The sequence below is a fragment of the Otolemur garnettii genome, unplaced genomic scaffold, assembly GCF_000181295.1.
Source record: "Otolemur garnettii isolate 467f Iridium unplaced genomic scaffold, OtoGar3 scaffold00170, whole genome shotgun sequence".
NCBI lineage: Eukaryota > Metazoa > Chordata > Mammalia > Primates > Galagidae > Otolemur > Otolemur garnettii.
Window position 1 is genome coordinate 3307519 of NW_003852565.1, and position 9065 is coordinate 3316583.

A 9065-nucleotide genomic window follows, 5' to 3' on the forward strand; every position below is an offset into this window, starting at 1 on the left:
CCTTCTCTCCGGGTGCTCAAATGCAAACCCAGACTGGGGCCCTTTGCTGTGCCCTTCACAGCTGTCCCAGCACAGTCGTGGCAAGCACACTTGCACCCCTGGGGAGCCTCCACATGTTTCCCTGTCTACACTTTTCGTGTTGTGAGCAAGCAGCCTCTTGTTCCTCAGTGCCCGTCCTTGTTATTTTCTGCCTGAGATGGTTAACACCATGACTGTAGTTGTCAGGATCTGGCAAGACTGTGTTCCTAGGGGCAGCTTCCAGAAGCATCCAGGTGCAAAAAGCTGACATTGCGCTGTCAGCAACACCTTCAACACCTTCCAGGAAGATACCCAAACCCAACACTATCTTCCTCCATAACCAGTTCCAACTGCAAACTGTGAACTCGACAGGCACCAAGGATTTGCCTGAATGCAGAGCCCAGAGCCTCAGCCACACCTCAGCCTGGCTTTGACAGAGCCCCTGAAGGTGACCCAGCACCCGTGTTGAGCCTCTGCTCAAGAAAACACAATTCTGCTCAACTGCAAAGTAGACATGGTCCCAACCTATGTGCCAAACCACTTCCAGTAATTTTCTGCTTACCCCCTTTCTTTTATTTTCCATCTCCTCAGTCTCCCTTGTAATTCTACCTCTTTTCACTTCTCAAAGCCCATCTTTATTTCCACTCTGTGCTCCCTATAAAAACCCCAGTCACCTTTGCTCTTCACTGGAGTTGAGCTCATTTGTTGAGCTCCAGTCTTTCTCCCCTACCTGTGGTGTAGCATGTGTCAGACTCTCCCCTCCTTTTAAGGCTGAACAACATTCAGTTACCTAGATATACTGCAATGTGTTTATCCATTCACCTGTGAATAGATGTGTGAGTGGTTTCTACACAGGAGTGCAGATATTTCTTTGAGATCCTGATTTCAATTCTTGTAGCTATATCCCAGAAGTGGAATTGACAGATCACATATTAACCTATTTTTAATTTTTTGAGGGACTTGCACGCTGCCTTCCATAGTGGCTGCACCATGTTACAATCCCACCAATGGTGCACAAAGGCTATAATTTCTTCACATCTTCATGAACATTTTTTTATAGTAGTTATCCTAAAGAATGTGAATAATGTATGTTTTTCAAATCCCAGAATTAACAAAAGTAGGGAAGTACTTATGCTTAGGGACAAAGAACTCACCAGCAGCATGTGAGGCTCTGGTGCAGCAGCTGCAGCTGTTTATGCTCTGGAAACATCTGCTTGTCCATGGGGATCTGCTCACAGCAACCTCAAATTCTTGGACTCAAGTGATCCTCTTGCCTCAGTCTCCTGAGTAGTTGGGAATACAGACACCCGCCACAATGCTCAGTTACTTTTTCTAATTTTAGTAGGTATTATCTTGCTCTTGCTCAGGCTGATCTTTAACTCCTGAGTTCAAGTGATCCATCCACCTCAGCCTCCCAGAGTGCTACGATTACAGACGGGAGCCACTGCACTCAGCCAAAGCCACTGAGTTTGGGGTAATCTTAATGAAACAATAAATGCCTAAGATAGTATAATGGGAACATGGGTAAAAAAGAGATTGTTGAAAAAAACTTATATTTCCAGGATAGATTATTCAAAACTTATACATACGCATAAAATGCAATTGCAGCACTGTCAATATTTTCAGGTGATGTATAAACAATTTGCTGACTCAAAAGAAAACCATGCAAGGTGACCCTTATAATGCAGAACTCACATTAATATCCCCTTTCTATCTCTATCTCTTGACAATTCTCAGTGAGGGTCCATCAAAAGGTAGTCACCCACATGGAAGATTAATGGAGCCTCCATACAAGGGCAAGTGAGAAGGGTGCTGTGTGGCACTTCTGAAAGAGAGATTGCCTGGTAAGTCAACACGTGTGCTTTCTTTGAGAGCGAGCTCTTATTCTGAGTCTTGGTTGATTTTCATCTTTAGGACTGGAGTCTAAGTTGGAGACCTTCTAAGACACCATCTTCCAAAGACCTCCTCATTCCAAGCAATGAGTCCAGGGTGCTTTGTCTTGTGATGTGAGTTTTTATCCCAAGCATGTGAAAGCTCTCTGCAGGCGGAAGATTGGGGTGCCTCTTCTTACAGAGAGGCCCAAGAATCTCTTCACAACAAGAAGCAAAAGAAAGAATTCATCTGAAGAAAGGATGCCTTGCTAGAAAGGATCTTTTGCTAGAAAGGTGACCTGTATCTTTTGGGTGGAAGCACCAGGGAGTCGGGGTGACAGTGATGACAACTGGGATCCACCAGTGGGAACCAGACCTGGAGAGAAGACAAAGCTGGTACACCACAGGGTCCAGAGGACAGGTTCTTGTGCCCAGGTGAACACCTCCTGGAGACTTGCAGAAAGCCCATAAGAGAGGCTGGGTGATAGTAGAGCAGAAAAATGTGACTCGATGGTTGTTAGTACCACCTAGAGCATCCTGCCTTGACGTCCAGAGGGTTTGCTCTGTAGAGGAGGCTCAAATGAGAGAACAAAGACTCAAAATTGTTATGACAAGATAGGGCTCCTTTTATCAATAGTGAGAGTGAAATCTCTGACTAAAATGTGTCCCCTTTGCTTCTTGGGGAGACCATAAGGACAGCACCTCTGTCCTTTCATGTCTGTTAAGTGGAGCCACCCAGTGACAGCTGCCCTTCCTTCAGTGAGAATTAGAATATGAAGGTTCAGCATGACTTTGGTGCCCAGTGAATCTCTCAATTCCAGGCATGAGGGAGGTGTACCTGTGCCTTTTGTCCTGAGAGTGGCCTTGGTCATTCAGGGATTTAGAGCTGATTGAAGGCTAACAGGGCTGTGACAGGGACTTCCCTGGACACCTCCTCCTGAGCTAAGAATGAAAGTCCTCCTATCCCCCTTGATAACACTACCCCATGCCTGCTATGTGGCTATGCTGGGAAAATTCTCCAATTGGGAAAAGAATTATGATAAGCAACCAAGAAAGGGGCCTCTGTGGCCTATGTAAATCATGGCACGACAGTCCACATTTGACATGGGGGGTCCAGGCTTCATGGCATCTACACCATTTATAGTTCACGGGTCTCATAAAGATAATAAAATCTTTCAGGTGTCTACTAAATAAATTCCAAGAGTTGGTGAAATGATAATAAAAGAGCATTTATTAGGGGACAGACTAATCAACAGGAAAAAATATTTTTATTACTATGTTCCATATTTCTAAAACTAGCAATTTGACATCTTCCTTAAAAAATATCAATAACACTTCAAAAAACACAGCAGTTTCCCAGCCTGTCTGAGAAGCAGAGTAAGCTCACAAGTGGGTTGATAACACGCACTTCTAACCTCTCCACTGGCTTGCCAAGGTATCCTAATCACTGCAAGGTTACCCCGTCACCCAAGGCACAAAGGAAATGCCCCTGCCATCAGCCGGTAAATCAGAGTGCCCCGTGTGGAGAAGGGTGTTTTCTACAGTTTCCATGGAAAAGGGCCTAATCAAGGATTCAAGAGCAATTGTTTTTTTCCTGGGTGGTGATGCCAGGGAAGTCTGCTGGTAGGGTGGGGAGGAAAGAAAGCCAGCAGGGGTGTCACTGAGCAAGTAATTGCTGGACAGTTGGAGACTAACCCCACCAAAGACCTCTAACCCTGTGGAGAACATACTATAAAGTTATTCCACCAGGGGATGAGGAATAATTTTCAAATATTAGCATAGATGTTACCATTCATCTTTATATGTGTAATGAGGGCTTTACATGCAAGTGTCAGCATTTAACTCCTAGCAGAGTCCACCTCCCTGACAGGTGAGGAAGAACTATGAGGAAAAGACCCCACGCCACCTGTCTCTGCCTTTCCCTCCTGCCTCTCGGTTTTCCCTATAAACGTTTGGTAAGTCACATGAGGAAGAAAGGATGTGACAGGGCTCCTCATTGCTGCAGTAGCTTCTTTCCACTATGGAAGCAAGTTCTGGCAAGACAGGAGAGCATGGCCTCTTGGGTCTTCACACCCCCTCTGCTTGTTGCAGATGTGATACATTGACCTTGCCCTCACCTTGTCCCTCTGAACTCCCTGGTGTCTTGGGTTCCACAAATTCTGTGCTCATGGACCCTGGGAAAGTTCTAGGGAATGTGGAGCGAGGAGAGACCTAGGCAGACACTGTGCGGCTGCCCTGAAGGTATGCTCCTTGCCCATCCAACTGCTCAAAGCACCCAGCAGCCTCCTGCGCAGCCTGCAGCACCCAGCAGGGAGCTCTGGGTTCCGACCTGCCATGGTCAGGCTTTCTGGAGAGGCTCCAGCTCTCCTAGCCAGAACAAAATGTATTAGCTACCTTTGTGAAAGCACTTGATGTTTTCACTTGCAATCTGCACATATTCTCAGGAGGTAGAAGCTCCAGTCTCACATGGCCCAGAGGTAGCTGGATAGTCTACCTGTCAGTACCCACAGCCCTCTTTCCCAGGGACTACTTCTCCAGCTGCTCTGAGTGGGTTTTCTGGAGAGGCGCAGACACAGCTGCCTGCTGCTAAAATGGCTCAGGGGTCCCATGGAAAGGGAGAGAGCTGGAGACTGAGAGTTTCTTTCCGTATGAAGCTGCTCTTCATCAAGATCCAGTGCTTTGGTGAAGGTGCTTGTAAAGTACTCTGTAATTAAAAAGGAAACAATAATCCAGGTTTACCCACATCCTCAAGGCCAGTGTGCTGATTATTTATTTATTTATTTATTTAGAGACAGAGCCTCACTGTCTCCATGGCGTCACAGCTCACAGCAACTTCAAACTCTTGGGCTCAAGAGGTCCTCTAGTCTCAGCCTCCCAAGGAACTGGGACTACAGGCGCCTGCCACAATGCCAGGCTGGGTTTTCTATTTTTGGTAGATACAGGGTCTCACTATTGCTCAAGCTGATCTGGAACTCTTGAGCTCAGGCAATCAACCCACCTCAGCCTCCCAGAGTGTCAGGATTGCAGGTGTGAGTGATCATACCTGAACTGTTGATAATTTAGAAATCAAGTTATGAAACCATGTTCAAATTGTCCATGGATTATCTTATTTGATAAACTCCTTTTACTAAAAATCTATTTGCCAACTGTAAAAACACAACCAAGGTTGTTTTCCTGCAGCCCTGGATCTAGCCCTGCCTGGTTTGATTCCCATTAAAACACACAGCAGGAGGGACAGGGAATGGTCGATTCTGATATTTCTGCACAACTAGGAAAATGGCTGAGTGCAGTGTCACTTGCACAATCAAATCACGTTTCCTCCTGATGGATCCCTGGGCCAGCTTTCTTGGATGAGGAGTTCATCTGATGCTCACTCCGAAACCATAGCACCATGTGTGCTTTGCTCGGGGCAAGGCTAACAGTTATGTCTTGTGCTTGTTAGGCTTTAGCTGCTCATGGAAATGCAACACAAACCCCAGAAGCCTCTTCTGATGAGTTTCCTCTTTGACTCTGTCATCCGGGACTACAGATGTCAAAATTCCGTGCATGCATAGGGTGACCAGATTTTAACATTTGTAAAGCAGGACAACATGGAGGGGGAGGGGGTGGGGGCAGGGGATGGAGGCAGGGGACAGGGCAGAGCAGGGCCTGACAATAATGCAAACTTCAATAAGCAGTTCTGGATAATTACTTCTCAATAATTATTTGTTATTAATACAGTTTAACATTATAAAGTTAACAAAAATAATATAAAACTCATATTCTGGCAAAATAGCCACATGGCAGCTGAAAATCATATATTCCCTTCCTGTTCTCCCACCCATTGGTGCATTCTTTCCAAAAATCGAGACTTTTTAAAAATGCAGCAGGACAAGGGACAAATTGTTCAAAAGCAGGACTGTCCTGCCAAAAGCGGGACATCTGGTCACTCTATGCATGCAACACATTTCTAAGGCTTCATGTATGTGTTCTAAACATTTCAGCAAATATAGGGTTTACTAAGGTGTTGGTCACCTATGACAATTAAATTATTTTATTAAACATTTATTGAAATTTTGCCACACACAGGAAGCACCAGCACATTCTTGAGAAAAAATGTGATGGTCCTGGTTAGTAGAGTGGTGAGTTCCCCTCCTGCTCCCCCCAAAAGAAAAAACATGATGGCGTATTTGTTCTTTGGGAACTTATGGAATTGGTTAAGAGACAAGCAAGCAAATACCTTTTGATTTGATAGCATAGGAGGGTACAGAAAGAGTCACAAGGAGTGATGCTGTTGTTTCTGGTGTGGCAAATACCCCAGATGGAGTGAGTATTTAAAGGTGTCTTGAAGGATGGACAGGAATTACTGTTTATTCATGTATGAAAATCTCCCCCAAGCCTTTTCACTATATAAATAATTTATTATCACTGTCTAAAAGTCATAAATAGAAACACTTTTAAATTCCTTTTAAGTCCAGCCTCCACCTAGAGATAAATATTTTTATGCTTGATACATTTAGATTCAATAAACATACTTGAGATCATACCCTGATAGTCTATTTGATAACATGTTTTCACCATTCCTCATTTTGTGAACATCATCTCATATGCACAATTATGTATACATCATCTTTATTAATATTAATAACTGCATATTATGTTATCATAAGGAGACACCATGATTTATTTTACTAACCCCTATTTTTTGAACATTTTAGGTTGTTTTCTGTACCTCTTTAATCATTCCTTGGGATTATTTTGTGCAACTAGAAGGGACAGCATTACTAGAAAGGGAGAGGAGACAGCCTCTGAGGAAGGAACAACAGAAGCAAAGAAAGGAACAAAGATGAGAAAAAACAGAGCTTGTGGGGATCCCAGCTTTGTTGGAAAGTGGAACCTGCACAGAGAGGAGCTGGAGGTGGTTGGAAACTGTTCTCTGTCCTAATTTCGAGTGTTGGAAAGGCTTTGATGAATTCAACTGGCTATAAGGAAAGTATAAATGTCTATAACTTTCTGGGCAGGTGATTTGGGAATATGCATTCATAATGTTTATATTCTCTGTCCTAGAGATATACTCTTAGGAATTTATCCTACATTTACTGAAAAATTGTCAAGGGATGTTCAACCTTTTGCCTTCTCTGCACTACACTGGAAGAAGAAGAGTTGTTTGGGGACACACATTAAATATACAAGTACTAACAAAAGCTGGTGAGCAAAAAACAAAAGTCTGTGCATAATTTTTGTGATATCCATCAATATATCAACCTTGGTGATATCTAACACCATGCAAAAAAGTCTTCACAGTTCTGCATAGGTTGGACATCCCTGCCATTTCCATGATAGAAAAATCTTCCAAATTTCTTAATGAATGAATACTGTGTTTTGGAATTATAATTCCAAACCTGGTAAAGAGACCACGATTAGATTGATCATATATCTTCATGGGCCCATTATTATTATGACCTATCTATGTGGTCCTGATGTAGTCATTAAAGTGTGCCTTTTTACTCTCCAAAGTGCCTGGTCACTCTATCCATGATGTAAAACTGAAGGAGGTAGGCTGAGACACTCCATAAAAGGCTGTATAAATAGACCTTGGGATGACACATATTTAACAATTGGTTCTCTGGGAAGCCAGTGCTTATTTGCCTTTGCCAATTTCTGTGGTGTAAATACTCCCATTGTGGCCAATTTTAAGCCACAATGTGGGGTTACTGAAGGCAGATTTGGGATGAGATGAACAAAATTGGGCCTCCCACGCCAGTCCAAGCTGACTCAGCATACCCCTGAGTAAACTCAGCATAGTGTGGGTAAGTAATCCACAAGGACAAATGTCATTATCTTTCCATGGCTAGAGGTATTTTTTTTTTTTTTGAGACAGAGCCTCAAGCTGTCACCCTGGGTAGAGTGCCATGGCATCACAGCTCACAGCAACCTCTAACTCCTGGGCTCAAGTGAGTCTCCTGCCTCAGCATCCCAAGTAGCTGGGACCACAGGCACCTGCCACAATGCCCAGCTATTTTTTTGGTTGCAGCTGTCATGGTTGTTTGGCAGGCCTGGGCTGGATTTGAACCCAGCACTTTAAGTGTATGTGGCTGGCGCCTTAGCTAGCCTGCTAAAGGTATTTTTATTTTCTTCTCCTTTTTGGTGGCAGGAGGGGAGGAAAATTCCCTCAAGGAGGGAGTGTGATTTCCAGTGGGCATCAGCCAAAAGAAAATTGTTTGTTGCTGAAGAGGACAATCAGGGTGCTCCTGGGGCAGCAAGGTGGCCCTGCTGCTTCTCATGGAGGGGTGCACCTCTGCACTCAGGTGCTCCCCTCAGCTACATGCCACCACCTTCATGACAAGAGAATAGGTTTTGGGGTCTTTTGTGCTCCTGTCCTACCAGCCTCCAAAAGCTGGACAGAGTGAGGAAGAATAGAGAGAGGCTAAGGCAGGCAGACTCATTAGGAAACTGTATAACAGTACCCCAACAGAAAAAAATCAGCAAGAAAATTCAGAGAAAAGAAAAATTGCAAGAAGTACTGGATACTCTTGTTCCTGTGCTTGACGGATGGAACTTCTGGGGAAAACCTCGCTTTCTGAACAAACTTCATAGTCCAAAGTCTTCAAGTAATACAGTCACATCATTAATGTGTCACCTTGTGCAGGGGTCATGCTAATCTTCTCTGTATTGTTCCAATTTTAGTGTACATGCTGCTGAAGTGAGCACCATTAACATGGATAAAGAACTGAATGCCAGTTAGTCAAGCCCCTGAAGTGGGATTGATCATGCATCTGCTTTTGTGGGAAATCTTCACATCCATAATGCCAGGCTCTGTTGGCTCCTGCCTCTGAGCCACAATCACAAAGAGCTTCACCAGCAGGCTCCCAGCCCCAGCCTCAGCCAGGAGTAGACAGGCACTGAAATACCCACTGTGTATTTAAGAGGGATCATTTTTAGCATGGCCAAAGTCCAGTGGCTCTTGCATCTGAGAGTAGTTATAAACTCAGTTTATATTTTCATACATTTATTTACTCATGGAATATTCATTAAGCACCTACCATGTACCAGGTAGTGCCCTAGGCATATGGGAAGCACCAGTGAATAACAACAAAAATAGGCCAAAATCCCTGTCCCTACAGATCTATTTCTTTGGGGAGAAGACAGATGGTAAATTATGTAGGTCACTATGAAAGTTTTGAGACAGACTGTGTT

The 9065-nt window shown here is 44.0% G+C and overlaps 1 non-coding gene across 1 annotated transcript; it reads right to left on the reverse strand.

The window, feature by feature from the left end:
- Positions 1 to 8477: 8477 nt before the first annotated feature.
- On the reverse strand, positions 8478 to 8579 carry LOC111728575. Its single transcript, XR_002775828.1, has one exon. It is a non-coding gene; the product is annotated as a U6 spliceosomal RNA (small nuclear RNA).
- Positions 8580 to 9065: the final 486 nt, after the last annotated feature.